The sequence below is a fragment of the Mustela lutreola genome, chromosome 9, assembly GCF_030435805.1.
Source record: "Mustela lutreola isolate mMusLut2 chromosome 9, mMusLut2.pri, whole genome shotgun sequence".
Lineage (NCBI taxonomy): Eukaryota > Metazoa > Chordata > Mammalia > Carnivora > Mustelidae > Mustela > Mustela lutreola.
The window spans coordinates 109,543,702-109,565,894 of record NC_081298.1 but is presented as its reverse complement, the minus strand read 5'-3'; the positions used below and the strand labels follow the sequence as shown (position 1 = coordinate 109,565,894).

The 22,193-nt window shown below is 46.5% G+C and overlaps 1 long non-coding RNA gene across 5 annotated transcripts in view; it reads right to left on the bottom strand.

The window, feature by feature from the left end:
* LOC131840445 (uncharacterized) overlaps positions 1-22,193 on the bottom strand; it is a 160,038-nt gene that overhangs the window by 98,807 nt on the left and 39,038 nt on the right. For all 5 annotated transcript variants that reach the window (XR_009357351.1, XR_009357352.1, XR_009357350.1 and 2 more), the window contains exon 2: positions 1,287-1,408. This is a non-coding gene — a long non-coding RNA (uncharacterized LOC131840445). The remainder of the gene's footprint in view (positions 1-1,286; positions 1,409-22,193) is intronic.

The window sequence follows — 22,193 nt, the reverse complement described above, 5'->3', positions numbered from 1 at the left end:
GCTGAAATGCAGAAGGCACATGACAGGAACACAGCTGATTAATAAAAGAACAAACAGGATAATTGTTGATATTATAGGGTCATGAAGTAGAGAGAAGTAGTGGCGGTAAGCAGTTGTCTCAGGACAGGTGGTCAGAGAGAGCATCCCTGAGCAGGGGGCATCAGGGCTGAGACCTGGACATATACCACAGCATACATCGTGCCATGCGGGAGGGAGGGTTGAGATGATGAGCATGATGGACTGAGAAGTTAATTCTGAGCAGCATGAAATGGTACAACACTATCCTTTTAAATCATTCGTGGACCTCTGCTAAGCTTAAAAGTGAAGGCTCACAGAAGAGCTGGAAGGCTGCTACCCATGGGCTCTCTGGCCAGGCCCCCAGGAGGACTGAGTTGTCCCATTAAGGGCTGGGGACGAGGGTAGTACTCCACTGAAGGAATGCTTTGACACATACCCATTCTACAGAATGTTGAGTTGCCAATTCTGGGGGCTCAGGTTTGCAGGCGGATTAAAGAACCCATGTAAACAAAGGGAGTGTGCTGTTTATCCACGATGAATTGCCCAGTGCTCCCCTACAGTTTGTGAGAAAGGTCCCAGCAGGACCCACTCATATGGAGGCTAGAGGTGCTGAGAAGACCAGGGCAGAATTGGTCCCACCCAAATTGTCTCCAGAATGTGGCACACAGTATGCCCCAAAGAAACCTTGTGGGATGAAGAAGTGAATGGGTGACCGATGGGTGGGGGCAGAGAAGGAGGCAGCTGAGAAAGCAGAGGTCTTCAGCAGAAAGCTCAAGTTTGGTGACGATTTGGGGGGTCGCCACTTGTAGGCCATGACCACAGTAATGTGGAAAGAGAGTTCGCAATGTTTTCCTCAAATGTTAATGTGCCAATACTGACTCAAGGGAGGCCTTCTGGGGCTGCAGAAGAAAGAGGCAGGGCGAACAAGGCTCACTAATAAGACAGTCAAGTTCAACACTCTTCTAATGATGCCCTCATGATCTGTGTGGTTAGGGCAGGGTTTACTCGTACTGCTATAGAAATCAATCTCAAATGCTCTTTGGTGTCCTTTCCATTAATGCAGGGTATAGCTAATAAGAAAACAATTCATTTTTCTTGAGTTTTGCTTGGAATGAAGGAAAAATAATTAAGACACGCAGGGGCTGGCTAGATAAATAGAAAACCAGCCAGACTAGACCATGACCACATCCCAAACACATCATCGGTCAACGTGGAGGCCCTTGGAGTCCACAGCAGTTAGGATCAGGCCCCAGCGGGAAACCCTTCACCTGCACTCCGGCTGTGGGCAGCAGGTAGAGGCACTGGAGGGGGCCGAGTCCTGATTTTTCTGTGTCTGTGTCATTTTCGATCAACTGTGTCATAGAGCTTCCTGTTTCATCTCCCAGTTATTCTGAAACAAAAACATGCATGAAAAACACAGGTCACTGTCAACCGCATTGAGAGACAGTCAGTCCAGTACATGGAAACCGAAAAGGGAAAGACAGATCATCAATGCGACAGTAAGCTGGGGAATCAAATTTATCAGCATCTATTCAAATAGTGATAATCAACGAAAAGTGCGGGTGGTGACGGCAGCGGGGGTGGGGGTGGGGGTAGGGGGCGGTGCAGGGCGTTCATTTAAAAATAATTCACAAGAGACTGAAAAGGCAGATGTTCCCAGAAGCCCACTACCTGTTTACTGAAAGTTGCAGTCAGTTCTGACCTTCTGGGTCAGGGTCTACTACTGGGGCACACTGAGGCTTTTCCCCTACGTGCTTCTGTTGGCCTTGCTAAAGGGTCACACATGACTTTTGGGACAAGCCCGGTGTTTGCCCAGGTGATGCACCAAGCACCCCTCCCCAAGCGTCGAAAGAGATGTGAGAGAAGTCACCAGGGGATTGCAGCCCAATGAGGATGGACGAGGAGGATGGTGGCTGAACTTATGGTCCCCTGTCCTCCCCCGTTCTCAGGGGCATCAGCCTCGCAGGTACATCCAAGCATCGTGAACAGACAGGCTTGCACCAAGAAGCCTTAGTGAGATGAAGGAAAGAAAAAGAGGAGAAGGGGCTCCTGACCAAACAAAGGGGAGTCCGGGGCCAGCCAAATAAAAGCCTTGAGGATAGCACAAGGCTGAGACAGCTCTAAGGACTATGGTTCTAATAAAAACTGCTTTGCCACTTGAGACCAGCACGGTTTGGCTCCCAAGCAGCACACTGTGGAAGGTTATTCTCAGTTCCCAAACAAATGGAAGGTTAATTCCAAAGACAGGTAGAGGGATGGGTCAATTCAGACATATAGACAGTGTCACCTCCCCCAAAGATGGTGGCCCTCCAAGCCAGCTCTGTGCTTACATCTGTGGCTTAGACAAGCGGGGGAGGGTGAGAAGGCAGGAGACAGAACTGCCATGGGAGGGAGGTCAAAGCCACGCCTGCCTACACCTTCCAGCCATATTCTCTGACCATGAACTGCTTACTGATGGTCAGAGAAGGAACGGGCTCTGCCTGTCTACTCAGAGCCTCCTGGGTATGGCTGTCCCCCCCACACTCGACCTGCCCCAGATGCAACGCAGAGGTCATCAGAAAAACCAGAAGCCCCCCTGCCCCACCCCATTTCCTGACTTTTGTTAATGGCACAAAATTCTCTGTAAAAAGGGAGGAAGGGGTGCACGATTTTGGAAAAACTCCATCCTGCCCCTTGAGATTCGTTCACAATGCATAGCAGCATACAAAAGACCCTGAGAAGTTAGGAAATAAAGAAAGCAGCTGAAATTCATTTACTGTGTGCTTCCCAAGCATATCTGAAGCAGAACCCTTTTTACACAACTAGCCTTTGCCAGCAGGGCTCTGTTGAGTGACAGAGATCAAAGCTTCTCTTAACACTCGACACTTGGCGTGGCAGTTGTGATACTCTCTATTCCTCGCCCTGTATTGTTTTTCCTTATTTCTTTCCTCCAGCCTTTTGTACAAGTGAGTTAGCTGATTCACATCAACCCCTGTAGCCTTAGTTTTCTCTCAAGAGCCCCATTTGCCAGTGGCAGAGAACTACCGGGCTTTCTGAGAGCCAGCCGATAAATTCAGCTCTGTGGTGACTACCATTTGAGGAACAGTGCTGCCCCGAGGAGTCTGCTGGGAAAACTGGCTTCCTGATTTGTGTCATATGAGCTAGCATTTTCTAACATGACTTAAAGTCTGGAAACTGGACCAAAGATGTCTTATGTAGACTTTCCTGGGTGGGCAAAGAGAAAAAGGAGCGAAGAAATGCATCGGCATGGACATGGGTACAAGGGAAATCCTGGTTCCTTTTGTCTCACCACTGAAATAGAGAGGTGGCTTAGGAGCTTGTGCTCTCGTCCAGTGGTACCCCACTTCTGAGGGATTAAAAAATATTAAAAAAACAGCCCAGGCAGACTTTAGTAATGAACACTCCACCATGCAAACCGTGGCCAGAATCACAAAGAGTGAGACATTGCAGGGCTTTAAGGATCATCTGGTCAACCTTCACTTTATAGGCACCCGGAGGGAGGAAAGTTGGCAATCTTCCTAAGGTCACACTGGAAGGCACACTGTTGGTACCGAGACCTTGGTCCCTACTACCTACTCCCTAAATTTTGAATTCCATCTTCCCCTGTAAGACCTGAGCTTGTTTAGGAGCTCTTGCAAGGATAAGTGAAGGTCATAACGACTCCATGTTGGCCTGGGTATCTAGTTATCATTGAAAAAACTTAAGATGACCCATTTAGGAACTTTCAGAGATTTGCGCCTAATTCAAAGCCTACCACACATTTAGCTTCCCATATGCTGGCATTCACAAGGAGTTGGGGGAAGCTAGCAGCCCCATAATGGACAGTCCCAGAGGAGCTTCGGGTCACATTACCCCTTTACTCTTACTCCCAGTCTGGCTGAATTACACTACTCCTGCCTGTCTCTCTAGTATTCAAGGGGCTCCAGTTAGGTCTCCCCCACTGTGCACACAACTTCACTCTCCCTTGGATCTGAGGGATGGCCTTAGTGTCATCACACTGCAGATACAAGCTCTCATCAGGGACCTGAAATGTAGCCCAAGCAATTTTCCGGATGTTCCTTCAGCTAGCTCCCAAATCCTGCCCTTTTTGTTCCTAAGGGCAGAGGAAAAGCTCCAGGCATGGGAAACTGAGAAGGGGAGATCAAACAGTAGCTCAGACACCCACCCCTAGCCTGGGGATTCACGGGCTGGCCTCACCCAGGCCTCTTTCCCAGGCAGTAAGGACCAGGGCACAGGGGCAGGGGAGCAAAGTCACCAACTTCAGTTGGCTCTAACATCCATGGCCTTGCCAAGTCCTCACTGCCAAAGCGCCAAACCAGGCCCCACCAGCCCCCCAGGTGTAGAACATACACTTGAGCCTGTTCTGCACCAAAGTCTTTGTTAATGCTTGGGAAAATGACAAGCCAGGCACTCACATCCTGTTCATGCTGACTCACAGTGGATTCTGACAGTGTTGGGAGCCAACTTTTTAAGATTTCGAAATAGCTGCCCAGGAGGATAGGGTGTATTCAACAGCATCAAGGTGTCCAGCTCTAGGGACCCCACTGTTTTTATTTCTCAGGAAGTTAAGACCAAGAGGGCACGGCCAGAAAATGTTGGTTGCTTATCACAGACTAATTTCAGAGATAAGTGTATGGGTCCCTTGTGTAAATTACTAGAATTCTGTGCGGCCAGGCCGGTCAGGGCAGGGAAGAGAGAAATCTTCGCTTGATGGCCCCCCCTTCCCTTGTTTCTGAAGGGGGCTCCTAGTTCTCGAGCTACAGCCACGTAACTCTGAGCAGAGTTAGAGCCTTTCCTGAGGGGATCCCCCCTGAGAAGTAGTTTTTGCAAAATGTTCCACGCATCATTACAGACCTATACGTGGTTCAGAAAAACTCTGTGTCCCTCACAACGCCCATGAGCAGAGCACGAGCCTGTCCCAGGGCCGCCGCAGAACACACCCAGATCCTCTAGGTCACCACTGGGCCCATGCCACACAGCAGACACTGTTCCAGATGCACGCTCCCCCTTGGGCAGAGCATCGGCCTCCAGGCTGGTGCTGTTCGGCTCCTCCCTCTCATGCGGAAGGCAGCGGGGAGCTCCACAACTAGCTAGTAGATGGTGGCACCCTGCTTCCCATCTAGCATCCTGACCCAGGCGTTCTGCCCCCCTTCTGAGATGAACGGGAGCTCACAGGTGATTCAACGCCTATTCCCCAGGGGAGCTTGGAAGCTTGCCCACCTTCTGGTACGGGGAGGTAGTTATTCAAGACCTTCCTCCATCTGTACCAAAGGTGGGAAGAGAGACAAGAGTGGGCAACCCAAGGGCGGCGCTTACTGGAATGTTTCCTGCACAGTCAGGCCATCGCCTCCCTCTCCTTGGCCACTTCCTCTATGCTTAGGACAAAATCCACTTTGCAAAGAACTGAACCTCAAAACCAGGCTAGCTGACCTGTCGTCTGGCCGGTGCTGTGAAAGCTCCGATTTACAGGGAAACTTGCTGTCTAGTTACTGAGGGATGCCAAGTTCTGAGGGCCGGATTTCCCGCCGTGTCTGTGCTGGGCACACGAAGCGACGAGGCAGTGGAGGGAAGACGGACACACTGACACGCTCCGTCAGACACGCCTTTCAGGTGTTCCGATCAGCCATGGCCCAAGGCCCTCACCAGCGCTTCTCAACACGGGGCTCTGGACCAGCAGCATCATATCACCTGAGAATTTGTTAGAAATGCAAATTCGCAGGCCCTTTCCCAGACCTTCTCAACTCGAAACTTCGGCGGTGGGGCCCAGCGATGTCTGTTTTCATAAGCCCCCAGGTGGTTCAGACGCACGCCCAAGATCACAGTGGTGACTGAACCTCAGAACACCCTAGTGATGCTCTTGGCCCTGGGGCCGTGGGCTTGGTCCCTGGCAACTGTGGGCAACTGTGGGTGACCGCATGGTAGTTAACTGTTCCTAAGTGTGTCACTGGATGGTTCTCTCCTGAGATCCCCACAGAGGCAGGAAAGAGGTCACAGCTCAGAGGCCGTCCAAGACTTTCAACAAGTTCTTGGGGGGATCTGGGGACAAGTGTTGAAAAAATGGGTCGGTCCCTTCATCTCCTTTTCTGGGCACTGCTCCTCTGCACAGCAAGAGCCGAGCACAGAGGGATTTGAAGCCTGCACGAGTGACTTCCTCCAGTCATCCACTTCCCTCCTGGCCAGCCGGCATGCTGCCTCTCCCCACCCTCACCCCACTGCCCCCCCCGCCCCGCGGCCCCCGTCTCTGGCACTCTCAATCCACTCGGCCCGAGGACAACACTTGAGCCACCAGGTTGGGTGGCATTTCTTTCCAAAAAAAAGAATAGAAAATGGTTTCACCAGCTTGACCCTCCTTACTGCTACACTGGGAGGAGGGGTTCGGGCACAGCCCTCCCTGCTTCAGAGCTCTGCTCACACGACAACACACAGGTTGGGGGTTGGGGGGGGGCACCAGCACCGGACCAACGACCAGACAGGTAGGCGACACCATATGACCAGGCCCCCTTTCCCCAAATTAAACAATTGTTTATTATTAAAAAAAAAACAAACAACTAACCTCATACAGGAAGTACGAAAAGAAAAGAAGGAGGAGGATGAGAAGGAAGACCAACCCAGGCTACGACATTAACAATGCCAAGATGGGGGGGCACGGGATACCACGATACTCCTCAGTTTCCACGATCCACTTCAGAGGGGTGGTGGGAAATGGCCCGGTGGGGCACTGGGGGCGGGTGGGGACTGACAGGGCTGGAGGAGATGGAGCAAAGAAGGGGACGATGAGTCACGAGGCACAGCCTCGCCAGACAAAGGGCAGAGCGTGTGGTAGGACCACATCCCATTCAGGGCCCTCTCTGCAGGTGTGGCCATGCCAGCCAGACTTGGAGAAGATACCTAAAATGGAAACTGCCATTCGAGGTCGTCCTACGCACCCGCTGCCTCTCCTGGCCCACGTTCTGCCCTCCAGTGTGTTTCAGATGAAGACGCGGGAGTTCCCAGCTCATGATCACCTCCCCGCACGCCCCTGCCAGAGGTAGCCTAGCAGCAGCCAGATGGAGAGACACTCCCACGCGGGCCTCTACAGGCAAGCTGGCGGCCAAGTAGACCTTCAGGACCACAAGCCCAAACTGGCCTGACCTGCTTTGGCTTGATGGACACTGACATGAGGCCACCCAAGGCAGGCAAGAGTCAGGCCAGATGGTTAACACAGAGCCCCCAGCCCTCTCCGAAAGGTAGCCCATCCGGATTTTTTAAAATGGAGGGCACGGGACTCACAATGTCCACCCAAGGATTAGAAGGAGGAAAAACAGTGAGACTAAAGAACATTTCCTCTTTCACAGCACCAGACAGTAGGAGAACAGGAAATAGGAGCCCTCCCTCCCCGTGATCAAAAATAAATACAAACACTGTAAAATATGCACGCATTGAAAAGACAGCAGTCAAAAAGGATTTCAAGTCATTGCTATAGCCCTCAAAGAAAGCCCTTGGTTTAAAAAAAAAAAAAGAAAAGAAAAGAAAAGAAAAAAGAAAAAGAAAGAAAGACAGAAAGAAAAAGAAAAAACTGTACAACAAAATCTCAAAATAGAACCAAAACCTGCAAATCATCCTCAAGAGTGTATTAGGAACCCATGTCTTAGCAGGCTGTTGAAAGGTTAATAATTTTCCTACCGAAACTGAATGTGGGTTGTGAAAGAACATTAAAATGAAGAAAATTTCCCCGTGGCTGCTATTTTATTATCACCAAAGCCATCAAGTTTCAGTTTGAGTTATTTGTATTTATTTGTGAAAACAAAGATTAGATAAGTAGAAACATAAACCTCATCCTAATTATTACCCAGGAGGATCTGATTTTTAAGACAAAAAAATAAGACCATCTCACACACACAGAGACACACACTCAAGGCACGAGAAGTCAAAACAACGGAGAGGAGAGAGGGTGCTGTTGCCTCCTTCCATCACTTGAAAAAGTGTGTTGTCTCATGTCAAACGTTAATATTTCTGTACAGTCTGAGAAGATAATACGAGAGCCATTGTGTACATCTGATTGCTGAAATTTTTTCTCAACTGCAGGCTCAGGTAGAGAGCTTTTTTTTAAAACTACAAACTATAATTTTATTTGACACTTGGGAAAAAAAAAAAAAAAAAGCAGTTAGAGCCACACCATTCATTGTTTCAGGCCTGAAACAATGGCATCGAAGTACTGCTTTCAAAGATCAAATTAGGAGTTTGGAGATATTTATGACCAGGTGGAGCCTGGGGGAACGAGGGAGTTTGGGTACAAATGGTGGATTTCAACTCAGATGGGTCTCATTTGCCAGGTGAGCTGCTTTGTTCTCTGGGGTTTTAAAAGAAATTCACTAGATGAAATGGTTAATCAAAATCGATGGGTGAGCAAAAACTTCTCTTCCAGCAAAACATAAACATCAGAATGAAAAAAATAACATGCAAAAAGACCTTCAGTGGTCTCAGATCACCGAACAAACTGTTTTTCTACCTATTTTGTGTTGCTGGCTTTTGTTATCAGCCCAATCGGCAAATTGTGGCCAATTTTGTCATGGTTTAAGCAGACATTTTGTTCCCAAACTGCTTTCAACATTTGAGCTACCAAATACAGTTTATGAGAAATTGAACAAGCCACAATACAAACAGAAGAGGTATCTATTTTTGCTAAATTAACCCCTTTTAAGGTTAAAATGACACAGACAGAAACATTTTAAAAAAACAAAAGCAAAAAAACCAAAAAGAATTCTAGTAAATCCAAATTTGAAACAACCAAATCAGACTTTCTTGGAAAAAAAAGAATAATTCATGATTAACCCACTGATTGGATTTTGAAACCAACTACATGACATTCCCCAATTTTGATCACCATTACACCATGAACTTGCTTTTAATGAGACAATATGTCATTTTTATTTTATACACAAACACACACACACATCAAATATTGTTGGAATGTGCAGAGCAAAATTCCAAAGGAATTGATTAAATTAGGCTAAGGTAAAATCCTCGGTTAAGCAGTTATTTACTACTGAAAATAAATGACACCCACGTAGTTCATCTTATATATTAATATTGAAACCAAATGGCAGTCTTCTACCGCAAATCATTTAATAAAAAAAAATAATGAAACTAGTTAAAATGAAAACACATGGTTTTAATTTTATGAAACATTAAATATTAAGATCAAAATAATAGAAAACTGACATGGCTTTTCAAATTTTGTTTTTGCTTAATTACAACAACAAATTGAATATGAAAAAGAATGAAAGAACCCATGCTAAAAATTCAAGAATTACTACTTGGAAGAAAAGCAGAATGTCAGAGAGAAGACTGAAGAAAACTTCTCTGTTTGCAATCCTACCTCACATTTGAAGGCACAGCAATATGTACACCATTTTTAGCCTTTTAAAATACCAGCATGCCCACACACCATCTCAGATTAAACCAAGGAGAAAATGACACATTCTGAAACCATTTTCTAAAGCTTCTTTTCCTGATAACACTCAGACGCTTACAATCAAATTAATGAGTTTCTAAAAAGCCCAAACAACTCTCCATAAAGAGACAGAATTGTTCACAACAGCCTGCAGACATTTCTAAAATTTTCAGGCAATACTGAGAGCATTAGTCCTTGCTATTTATATTTAGAAAAGCTAAGCTGTTTTTAAACATCTATATTAGAAAGAAATACTACTCAGTGCTTTAGCTAATTAAATTGAGGAACAATTTGAAAAACACCAGTATCCCCCCTCATTTCAAACAATTGAGAAGTTAGTTCATTCTTTTCCTCCAGCTTTTTGCACAAATCTGTATTCTCATAATCTATTCACACTTGAAAATTCTTCAAGTAGTAAAGAAAGGAAACACCCACAGAGAGTAACTCATTATTTCTTCTGAAAGTGTATTTCTTCATAAATCCTAGACCAGCAAATAAACAGTAAAAGGAACTAAAAAGAAAAAAATCACAAAACTCAGGGAGGACACTAAAAATATCTACTGACTGACAGAAAGCTTAGCATGAGGAATTTTAGATTTAAATGGACACATTTGTGGCAGGTTTAAAACCTTCTTGGTGAGAGGCAGGCATTGCTTTTTGGGGAGCTCAAAACGATGACAGTATCAGGGTAACATCTTCTGTGAAGGTCATGGGTTATGCTGTTTAATTCCAGACCTAAAACATGTGATTCAGACTTTACACTTTATGTTTGTAGGTTCCAGATCTTTCAGGGCTTGGTACTTTAAAGCAAGTAGCCTGACTTAGGCAAGACAACAGCATTTGACAACAAACAAACCAAAAAAAGCCTGGAAGGAACCCTACAATTTAATGATGACAGGGAATAAGAAGACTAGGGTAACCCCCTGAATTTGTTACCTGAAGAGATTTTCTGTCTGACGGTTTGACCCTAGAATCTCTGCCCTCGCCCTCAGTCAGCATCATCGAATGTTCACATTCAGAAAAAGTCTGACCTTAACTAATACTTGCCCACTCTTTTAAACCACACATATCCCCTTCCCCCGATGTAAGACTTGGGAAATGATGGTGGTTTTAGTCATCTGGAAAGAGTGAAACATGACATGGTCTTGAAGCACTTTCTTGCCCACGGCTGTCATTTTAACTCTGTTTTACCACAACTAAAAAGGCCGTGCTCACGGAACAGAATCAGGTTCACCTTCAATTGTATGTGTAACCCGGGAATTTCTGAAGAGCCGAGTGGCACAGTACAGAAGCTTTCATTGAAGAAATAGTCAAAGCAAGAAAAAAGAAATTCCCCACTTTGGGGGCAAGGGTATAAATCAAAATGTGAACGCTTCCACGGTAAAAATTATTTTCAGCATCATTACTCCACATACAACCTGCTAACTTGTTCTCCCCCCCACCCCTTTCACAAAATGCATTTGTTAACCGCAAGATTTTAAAACACTGTTGTTATATTCAGAGGCATTTCTGAGTGGAAGTAAAATGGTCTCCCTCCCCCCTCCCCCACCATTTACTAGATATACCTTTTTACTTGAAGCCAATCTATCATGTATGAAATGGTGACAATTTAGATAAAACAACATGGCTTTAAGTGTTATAGGGAAAGTTCAACTGTAAAATTAGAAGAGTAGGCTTTTTACCTTTTTTTAAAAAAAGCAAGTAATAGTTTTCCAGAATCTAGAAATAACTGCAACTGGGGGGGGGGGGGGGGGAGAAAGAAAAAAAAGAGAAAAAGAAAAAGAAAAAAGGAGCCACACAGACAAGAATGAGAGAAACCTAGTAACTCAGAATTCTTGACCTGGAAATAAGAGTCTCCTGCATTTTATTTTCTGTTTTCCACAAAGGAAACACAAATCGCTTTCCAGTCACAAAATGAAATGTGTACAAGAATAAGAAAATATGAAATCTATTAAACACTGTTGTATCTAAGTGAACAAAGAAACAGGAATTGCATTTCTTGGTAGTGTGACTCCAGTGCCCCGTGTGAGTGACACAGTGAGTGAACACAGGCAGAGCAGACCTTCGAGAACAGGATAATTTTGCTTGTCGACTCAGGCTACAACTAAATAATTCTCCTCTGACAGGGTCTGTTAACACAATTAAAAAGGTACTATGGATACCCTTGGACTAGGAAGAGTAGAGTGTATTTCTGAGTCTAAAACTTTTCATTGATGTTAGCTTGAAAGCTGTTTAATTAGCTGTAGGGATGCCAACCAATCTCTTTATCAAAGCCAGCTGAAAACAAAACTGAGAGAAACAGCTTGTGGTTTCACAAAAATGTATTTACATGAATATATTTTAAAAGGAGTTCGATCATTAGGTTCGATGTCATCTGTGATATGTGGTGGATTTGACATTTAAAGATGTCAGGGGTTGTCAGATTTATCTCCAGTCGATACTTAGTGGAGATGTAACCACTTTGGTGAGCAGACCTTATTTTGCTGAATTCCAGCCCAGAAATCTTAAGAGACTTAACTCTTATATACTGAACACAAATCCTCCTCGTGTCCTCTCACTTCCTTAGCTATGATCTGCTGAGCGGCAAGTGGAGCCGCGGGTGACAAGTGGAATACAAGCCCACTTTCACACCTCGTCGCCGGGATGGTGACAGAGCCGAGCAAACCACAATGAACAGAGCACCCAGGGAGAGTTATTGATAAGCGCGGTGTTTCCTGAACTAGACGAGGGTCGGAGACCTTTAGCCTACTTGTTCACCGAGGCTTGTCTTGGAAAGAACATTGTGATGGGACCGGCTTTCTTCCCCACTACACACACTTAAAATCATCCACGGCAAGGAAAACCCAGAGCAATGAGGACAGCTTTACCACAATTCACGCTGCCTCAACAGAAAGTTCTCTCAAAGGGGCAGTGCGATGTCCTGAATAAACATCCTCCCTCGCGCATCTTCAACCAGGGGCAGGGGTCAGTAGCCTTTGTGCCTGTTGGTTCAGCCACCAAGAAGCCATGCTTTATATTTTATCGGGAGATGGGGGAGTGAATCACGGCCACTCCACTATCACAAGAATGAGGTTTGGCGAACATACCAGACACTCATCCACTCTTTTCCGAATGTCACTTTCCGTTTTGCCTAACCTGTTGGGAGTGGAAATTCAGCCCTCAGACAAATGAAGCTGAAGACAGGCTGTCGCAGCCCCAAGTGAAATCACCACACGGCAGCCAACACCACCCCTGAACCACAGAACCTCATACCTCATGCAGGGGACGGCGCGGAGCTCTCAGAAAGGGAAACGGTTGTTGGTATTATGTGACAAAAATGTATATTCAAATAGGAAACTCTGTTCCTTACCACCACCCTTCTACCTTCATTCACATGGTGGAGCTCAAGGGGTGTCTTGGGATCGTGCAGCTGACAGCACAGTTTTCAAAGGGTGACAGAAACAAATGTTTTCTAAAACTGCACTGCACATCAGTTACTTTCTATAGTTTGTTTAAAAAAAAAAAAAAGGGCTTCTCCCCAAACCCAACTCTTTCACTGTGAATCATTTTGTTTAAAAAAAAAAAAAAATGTAGCAGCATACTTATTGTGATTTAAAAAATTAAATAAGATGATTTTTTAAAAAGGAGTATTAAAATCTGCCCACGTAGGTTGCCGTTCAACCCCAGGAGAGCCAGGCCAGAGGAAATCCCCACCCGGGGTTCTGACAGAGCAGCTAGAAAAGGAAGCAGTACAGGGGCCCGGGGAACAGGCCGAGGACAATAATGACTGTAAACTATCTCCTGCTCTGCAATTGTCTTCTTAGTGGAAAAGAGCAACCTTGAGCTGGTCTACAAAGCCCAAAGCCCTTGACTTCGTTTATTAAGAGCTCTCTTCCCTTCACCTGTGCTGTGGCATTCATCTGGAAAGTTACAAAAGCTAGCCCATGAAGACCAGGAGAGCGGCTCCCCAAGAAGGGGCAGAATGAAGAAGTTTCACTCCCCCCTAAGAGCCAGGGAGCTCAGCTTCTAGATTCTGAAAGGGCCTGTTCTCCCAGCTCCTCTGAACACCAGACTGAGGTTCCGAGCCAGTGCAAAGAGGTCCTGGGGACGGCATTAGGGATTGGTTTTTGCGGAAGGACCAGGAAAGAGAAAAGGGTTACAGTATAGCACTAAACACTTCTGATGGAACTAATCCAGAATGGCCACACGAGCCTGCAAAATAAAATGTGCAGTCTTCTGACCTCCTTCCCACCTGCCGGTGGCCGTGGACACAGACAAGAGGCCAGGGAGGCAATGCGCTCTGCCTCCAGGGTCCCTCCCTCCGCGGCTACCTCTGTTGTTGACACTGTCCCCACTGGGTTTATTAGGCGACACTGCTTGCAGAGCCTTCTCTCTGGTGCCTCTTGTTGCTAGGGAATGAGCGCTAATGCTTCGTGAGAACAACAGCGGCTCCCTTGGCAGTAAGCAGGCACGAATGTCTCAGTTTGGTGACAGAGTGGAAATAATCCTTAAAAACATCCTCATTTACATTTCCCCTCAGAAAGATGGCAACATCTGCCCCATGATGAAACGTGTATTTTCTTCATCGTCATGTCGGTGTTGATGCCTTTGGAATGGATCTCACGTCCATATTGGATTTCTGTCCTCTGTTGCCAACCGCCGTGCCCTAGGTGACTGTGGCCTCTTAGAATACTTGGCTGTGATCTCCCTCGGTTGTCAGCCTTTATTTACTTTTTTTCTTTTCTTTTTTCTTTCTTTTTTTTTCTTGGAGAGAAACAAACCACATTGTCAAAGCATTTAAAAACACAAACCAAAGGAAACTGGGTTTCCAGGCTTTAGCAAATGGTATTTACCCACAATTTATTTCCAAGAAGTAACTTGGAATCCATTGTCATTCTTCATTCGAATTCATTTTAGAAGCATAACATCACAGTTGTACCGATGACCTAGAGTTGCTTTTTGCCAGTGGTAAGTGAAGAGCAACTTCTGTCCTCAAACCCAGACTCACCTCGATTCTTGGGACGTGGTTTCTGCAACCCTTTTATGTGCCTCCGGCGGAGGTGGCCAGAGTCTGGCCCCTGCTGGCCACTGTGACTCATTCAGGAGTCGGTGGAGATGGTGCAAGCTGTTCACTCTCTAGACGCTACTGACCCACACACAATAGAAGTCCAAATGTCACTCTGTGGGCAGAAAGGCACTTCCTTCTACTTCTCCCTGGGAGGATGGACCTTGTCACTGGGCAACCCGCAAATCTCATACTTCAGGCCTCCTTGTATAGTTCCAAGGTCCCACGTGTCGAGATTGGCTCCTTCAGGCTCGGGCAGGAGGGCAGGCCTCCCTGAGCCCCCTCCCGGGGCAGTGTTCAGTGTGCAGATTTGGCCCCAGGTGACATTTTGCTGAATGGGCTCACAAATGGTGGACGGCTGTGGCTGCTCAGGTGGCATGAGCCCAGAATGCAACTGCAGTCCCAGGGTTGACACAGATGAGCTGGTATAGTGAGATGAAGAAGGCTGACAACTACCATTCATTGAGGTACTATCCTGGGTGCGCTGTCTACATGGTCAAGTTTGCCCACCCCCCAAAGCCAAATACTCTTACTATCCTTGTTTAGAGAGAAGAAAGCCAGTGGAGGGGCCATCACCCTGCTGCAGGATAGCTAGTGATGAGTCTGTTGGCCCAGCACATGTTCTTGGGTTCCTACTCTGTCTCCATCAGTGCCCCTAGAGTCAGCGGCCACCATCCTGCAACCCATGGAGCCCCGGCCACAGAGGCTGTCAGTCGGATCTCTATGTGCCTGGCTGGACAGTGACTTCTCTGGGATAGACTCCGTGGCTGGCTGACCCTGTCTGGCCAGCACCAGGCACCTTGGCTGGAGTAGCCTGTGTCTATAAGACCCGTGTGTGAGAACTGGTTTGCCATCTCCTGCCCTTGAGGTCTTCCGGGGCAAAGAGGAAACTGTGTTCAGCATAGGGTGTTCGAGTTTGTGCCAAAAGCAAAACATCAGGGGACCCGGAGAAGGCTCATCATTCCCACCATTCACCGTGGTGAGCCTCGGGGTTCCATGTGTTAAACGGATGAAACACTTTATGGAGGGGCCGAGCCCACCTGCTCTGTGGTGAGAATCAAGGATGGATCAGGCTCGATTCATTCGTGGCAGAGTGTGTGCAGGGGAGAAGGGGCCTTGCTCCTGTAGAGTCACAAAGAGGACGCACTCAAGGGGGTAGGCGGGAGGACAGTCTAGTTGATCCCTCACCACACTGTTCCCTGGACCTGGTTCTTCAACCAAATCTTGGGATCAGCATTATTCTGGGGGCTTGCCTTTTCACTATCATTCCTGAATATTAATGTATTAACTCATTCTTTCATTTCCCCATTCCATAGTCTATCCAGGCAACCAGGATGTGCCAGGATCGATGCAGACTCAAAAATCTTCTCAAAAAACTGCCCCCAAATTAACCACGTCAGCAGTACCTTGACATAAAACAGATAGGAAAAACTACACAAGGGTTGTTTATCCAATTAAATAACATTTATCTTTGGAGGCTTGTGTGGGTATAATCTTCATAATCAAGGCTAGAACATGTTTGGCATACCCAATCCAATGTTCTGCGGGAAATTCTCACAGGCAGAGGTCAGGAAAATGGAGGGGGCGTCCTTGAGGGCAAGGCGGCTGTCGGCAAAGCAGGAGGGGCCGCCTCTCCATCACACAGAGTCCACTCTAAGATGCAATAACTTTGTGCCAAGTACAGCTGGTCTGTGGTGGACGAAACAAAGGTTTTCATGCCAAGGAATCCAGGGTGTTTTTCATAGAAACTAGAAGTTTATTTGATTGATTATTCCAATACCATTCTTCTTTTGCCTTTGGGTTTGCAAAGCAGTTCCCTGCTCAGAGGGGCTTCTGTAGATATGTTTCATCTGAACTTCAGAACTGCACAGAGAGGCACGCAGGGAGGCAGGCCCGCTCACCTGTTTATTGAACAGATGAGGATTTTTACCGACAGAAATACCCAGGGAAGAAACTGCTTGGACAAATCACAGTAAGAAAAGCACGGCTAGCCCCCTGCCGCCCACGTCTGCCTGCTCTTACTCCCAGGGCTGTGCAATGGGGCCGTCTGTGTCATCTGGGGGCTCTCTGGCCCTGTAAAATACACGGAGGCCTAAGGGCAGAAGGGGAAGTGGGCGCAGGATTGGGTTCAAGGTCAAGGAGCTAGTTCCTAGCACTAGGTCTCGATTAAGCTCAAAGGCACTCTTTGGTCTATTGTTGAAGTCCCTGCGCTGGGCATGGTGCTTGGCCTGGAGTAGGCATTCCACGTACGTGAATTGAACTCACCACCCCATGTGCGAAGTGGGACCCACGACCGCGTATGCCTATGGATTTTAAAGACATGCTAAAATAATATCAGTCACCATAAAGACTTGGAAACGATCAGCAAGGTAATCCAGGTGAATAAAAATAAACCATTTACACACACACACGGGTAGCCAGGTTTTGGGGCCCACTCCCTGGCCGTGTCACAGTACTAGCTGAACCTGCCAAACCCTGGAAGCTCAGAGGGGATACTTTGTGTAGCAGGAGTAGAAGGGAAGAGAAAAGGACAGAACTTTCTTTCCCTTCCCTGATAAAGGCCAGCCTGGGTCAAGTCTACTTTAGACTTCCTTTGTCCCTGGGACTGCTCCCATCCAATGTCTGCTCCAACTCGTGAAATTACCTAGCACTGCCTGCCTTTCCCTTCCGCCAATCCCCCTTCCCTCTCCCTGCCTCTGCCATTCCTTGGAAAGACTGGGGAAGTGGGGGTGGGCACGGGGTCACTGAGCTCAGCCTTCGGGACCAGGGGGTTAACACACTCCTAGAGAAGAGCTCAAGTATGTTCACAAAACTCTAAGAGGGGGATTTCATGTCTCACTTCAGGCCACACTGTGGGGGCGGAGGTTAGGCGGGTGATGTTTACAGACGGGCCTATCCCATCAGCAGACAAGACTTCTCCCAGGGGAGCCCTGGGACTGTCTTTTCCTGCTTGGCTTGCAGTCCCACTCTGGGGGAACAGATGCTATGGTCACCAGGAAGGCTAGTGGGCTCCAGGTAGCACCCCCTCCCAGACCACACCCGGGGCATTGTGGCTTCTTGGTTCCTTCCACCTGCTGGTGTTCTGACACACTTCGCTCCTGCCTGGCCCCTAACACTGAGCACAGATGGTCCCCTTGGTGGGAGTACAATACTCTCTAATTCACTCCACAGCTGGAAAAAATGATAAAATGATTGTGTTTCTATTATTTGCGGCTTACCTTGGCCTTCTTTTCTTCCCATAGACTAATATAATAAGGGGTGGTCCCACTATTTAATTCATGTCTTTTTCTTTAAGAAAAAATACAAAAATAACCTTTTTCTTGTTTTTGTTTTTGTTTTTAAGATGTTTAAAATTTATTTGAGAAAGAGACACAGCGAGAGAAAGAACACAAGCACGAGGAGTGGGAGAGAGAGAAGCAAGCTCCCATGGAGGACCCCGGGATCATGACCTGAGCAGAAGGCAGATGTTTAATGACAGGCGCCCCTTTTTCTTGTTTTTTTTTTTTTTTTTTAAAGCAACTTATGTCAACTGTTAAAAAAAAAAATGCAAAGAAAAGAGAAGATGGGGATCCAGAAAGAAAAGCAAGAGGAAACAGTGGAGGAGGAAGCGAAGTTTGGGAGGGAAGGAAGAAAAGAAAAAAAGAAGAGGGGAGAAATCACTGTAGAGACTGACCCCATGCAGATAGAGCCTAGAGGAAGCCATAGCCTCCTTTACGATTTGGATACTCATTCCACACGGCTTTAAACAAGCAATTGTGGAAGATAAAGAGAAACGGAGACTGGGTCGCACACTCTCTGTTCTATGGAGCGCTGTCCGGAGCACTGGAGAGAGTCGCTCTTCCCTCGTTATGAAAGTATTACTTTGCCTACCTAGCATCGTGACAGGACTATTTTATAAAAGCAGGTCAGTACATGAAGCCAGCAAGAGTTATCTTGAGTCTGTAAACATGACACTGGAAACCCCTGCCATGGAAATAAATCTCTTTGCCTGCAGGGGAAGAACGCATCCAAAGAGATGACTCAGGGGGGCGGCAGGGGGCATTTCTAGGCACTGTTAAGAAACTATCATTTTAATGGGAAATGTTTCGGTATTAATCACAATTCTGCACCTCATTTGGAGAGTCAAGAGATTTTAAATAAAATACAATGAGGTAAAAGCTACGCCCGTTATGACCGTGTATGCATTTCCCGGTTGTGACCCCGTATCACTACCTCACGGTAACAAAGAGGCTTGCAAAGGAACACAGACAGCCAAGGTAGGGAAACCAGGGTCTTCCTGATCCAGGGGCAGATCTGTGGGGTGTCACCTCTTCTGCCCCTAACCATCCCCTGCCTGGAAGCAAAAAATCTACCAGTGTCCCTCAGACCAGTCCCTAGCCTGGGCTGGCCCTAATGCTCCCCTGACACATACCCCATTTGCCAGTTCTTCCTGCTCATTAGATCTTTTATTCTAACCTTCTTTGCAATGTCACTACACTAGTCTGCCTGTAGTTCCCCCACCCCCCTTCTTATAAGCCCATTTCACACTCTGATGGACACGCCCCTGTTTGGAAGTTTATTTCTCATATTAAATTCCAGGCCGCGTCCTCCCTCAGTTTCGCCCCATGACTCTGGTTACTCTTTGTACCGTGCTATGCTAAACACTTCTTTTACCTCCCAGGTATCAGTAACCTTCACATGTCAGAGTTATATTCCTTTCCCTGCTCAAGCTCCATTCAGGCAAAGCTCCCCATGTGTAATTCTTGAGAGCCACTAGTCTGTTCTCTGTGACTCTCCCTCAGTCACCTCGGGTTCTCTGCCTTCCTCTTCCCTCCATCTCAGTGTTACCCGCTGAATGTATGGGGTTCAGTTTCTGAAGGAGCTCAGAATCAGAAAAACACTTAGCAGAGTAGGAGAAATAGACCTTAGTCTGAAGTTCCCACAGTTAGTGGGATTACAGAATGAACCACGAGACCACCTGGAAGAGCCCTGACCTGAAGGTGATGTCGCAGGCTTCCCACTGGGATGGAGCTTAATCTCCAGCTGTAAAGGCACTAGAAATACTACCCTTTGTGCTCTGTTTTGCTGAACAGAGGATGGCATGGAGCAACTGTTTTCTTACCAAGATGCATTTTGAAAAGCAACAGTACTGCTCACTTGGAAAGAAAGAGTGTGCCATGCCTGTCTCACACATGAGGCCTTTGTGGTCCTTTGATCAGGCAGTTTCTTCATTTTGCTGCAACCTCCGCCTAGAATTATTAACGCTGACGCCCTGCACCAATGTGTCACCATCAGACGTCATGCGGGCAAGGCAGTCTGCTGCCAGGAAGTAGTAGGCAAGTCGTCTACAGCTGGGATTTGTGTGGAATTAAATATAATTCGTGTTCGGGCCACTGAGGTAGAATTTTTAAAAGACATCAAATACGGTGCAAGCCCTTTTTGGATGGAGAGGATACATACTGGAATTTTTTAAAAAAAGTAAAATTAAGGCATATCATAGAAAAGAGTTGGGACTATATTCTAAGGGCATAGAGTGAGTATTGGAATTTGTTTCATGAGGGTTTATCTCCTCAGCTAACTTCAACTACTTCTAAAAACTCGCATGGATAATTCTCACATACATAGTTCACTTGGTGACACAGAACCCTTAAGAACAGCAGCTATAAATGAAGTATGGATTCAGGCGGCACAAGCATGGGAATGCCCTGTCAGATCCCAAGCTCACCTACAGCTCCGGTGCCCAGAGGCGGGGAGGAGCCTCACGAGGCCCCTCAGAGAAGCTTTGTGCTGCGGGCTGTCACCGGGGAGCCACTTTGGTTTCAGACACGTTTCCTGTGGAATAAAAGCCCGGGTCTCATGGCACTCTGAGGTCACGCGGTGCGGTGGAGTCAGCCTCCCGTCTGGGAGCCTTCCCCCAGAGACACACCCGTCTAACTCCCGAACCGTCCAGACTAAAGTCTGCAGCATTAAAACACCCTTGGCTGCAGGTCTTTATCACAAAGTTAATCTAATCAATGGCACGTTTGCTAGAAAGAGAAGGAATGACTGGTCTGGGGAGAGGCAGCAAAGGGTCAGTGAAGAGACCTGGCCTGGGCTCTTGCCCTCACTGGAGGTGGGGGAGGGGACTGCGGGCTGGGGGAGGGTACATGCTCCCTCAGGGCCTTAGCTCCCAGACCTGTGAAACCAGAGGTCTGGACTCACTGGTGCCTCTTGAGATCTTTACCCCTTGTAATTTCTGGCAAATCACATCCAGCATCTAACTTTATTATACAAAGTAATTCAAACACCTTGATTCCATTCCGGGCATGTGTGTGTGTGTGTGTGTGTGTGTGTGTTTACTGTGGCAAAATATACATACCATTTATCATTTTAACCATTTTCAAGCATACAATTCAGTGGCGTGAAGCCCATTCACAGGGTTTTGCAACTAGGACCACTCTCGGTCTCGAGAACTTTTTCCTCTTCCCAAACAGAAACTCCACACCTCTTCAACACGAACTCCCATGCCTCCACCCCGAGCCACTGCTAACCTCAAGTCTATTCTGAGTTGCACAACTCTAGGTATCTCCTCTAAGTGGAATCATAACAATACTTTTTATATCCGCAAACAACTTCAGCATCATCGGGACTGAGTAGGGCTGGCGAGTCTTTTCTCCAGGGTTTCTTTTCTCTCCCACCGCATGTAAATTACACTACAACAGAGTGGCCCTCCCTACAGCTGTTGGCAGGAGCAATTCTTTCCCGCACTTGCAAAGTGGGAGTTGAGTCCAAACATCCAGTTGTGTAGAAAGCATCCCTGCAGGGAGAGCATCTAGTGAGAAACACTGGGGACACACTGTTTCAGTTTGGTAAAAGACACACTTAAAACTGATATTTTAAAAGTCATTTCAGAAGTCAAATAAACCAGGCTGCTATCTCTTCCCCAAGGTGAGCCCTCTTGTACACAAACTCTTTCACCACTGAGGAAAGTTTTGCGAAACAACAGGAAGCTCATCGCAGATCCCAACATTAGCCCCCGGTGACCTGACCGTAAAGCAGAAAATATCATGAGTAATTCCCCCAAAGATGGGATGGCTGAGGTTGATTATTTAATGTTTAGAGGGAAAAAAAATTTAATATTTAGAAATTTTTAAAGAACTAACAGAAAGGAGAGGGAGGAGAGAAAAAGACGTTTTTCTTGTGGATAGAAAAGGCAAATTTTATTTTTAAAATTTCATCTTTCATACTCAAAGCTATTAATAAAGGTAGCATGTGTCATTTGTTTTGTACAATAAAGAATGACATGCATCTTGCTAATTCTCTTGACTTGTCTGCTACAAGATGAGCTGCAGCATCAAAGAAAACTTAATCGTCCAGGCAGGCAAATATGAAGTATGAATCTCCTAGGTAAGCTTCTATAAAACATTAATTTAATAGGTAGACAATGAAATATTAATGTTATGAAATACAGGTGAAGATGGAGATAAAAGTCACTGACCCAGAATGTAAATTATTGATTAAAGAGCATTGTTTACTATACCATAACAATGGCAAAACATGTGAGTACCCATATGACAGTTCTAAATTGAAACATAATTCCAAATCATATCTACCTTAGATCTGAAAAGGCCTGGTGTAGCAAAAACTATGAAGGCTTGACAGAGAAGGAAAATGAAAGCCAAATGTTGCATTTTAATTTGGAATTGGATAGGTGTCAACTTATTTTAACTTCTGAAGCTT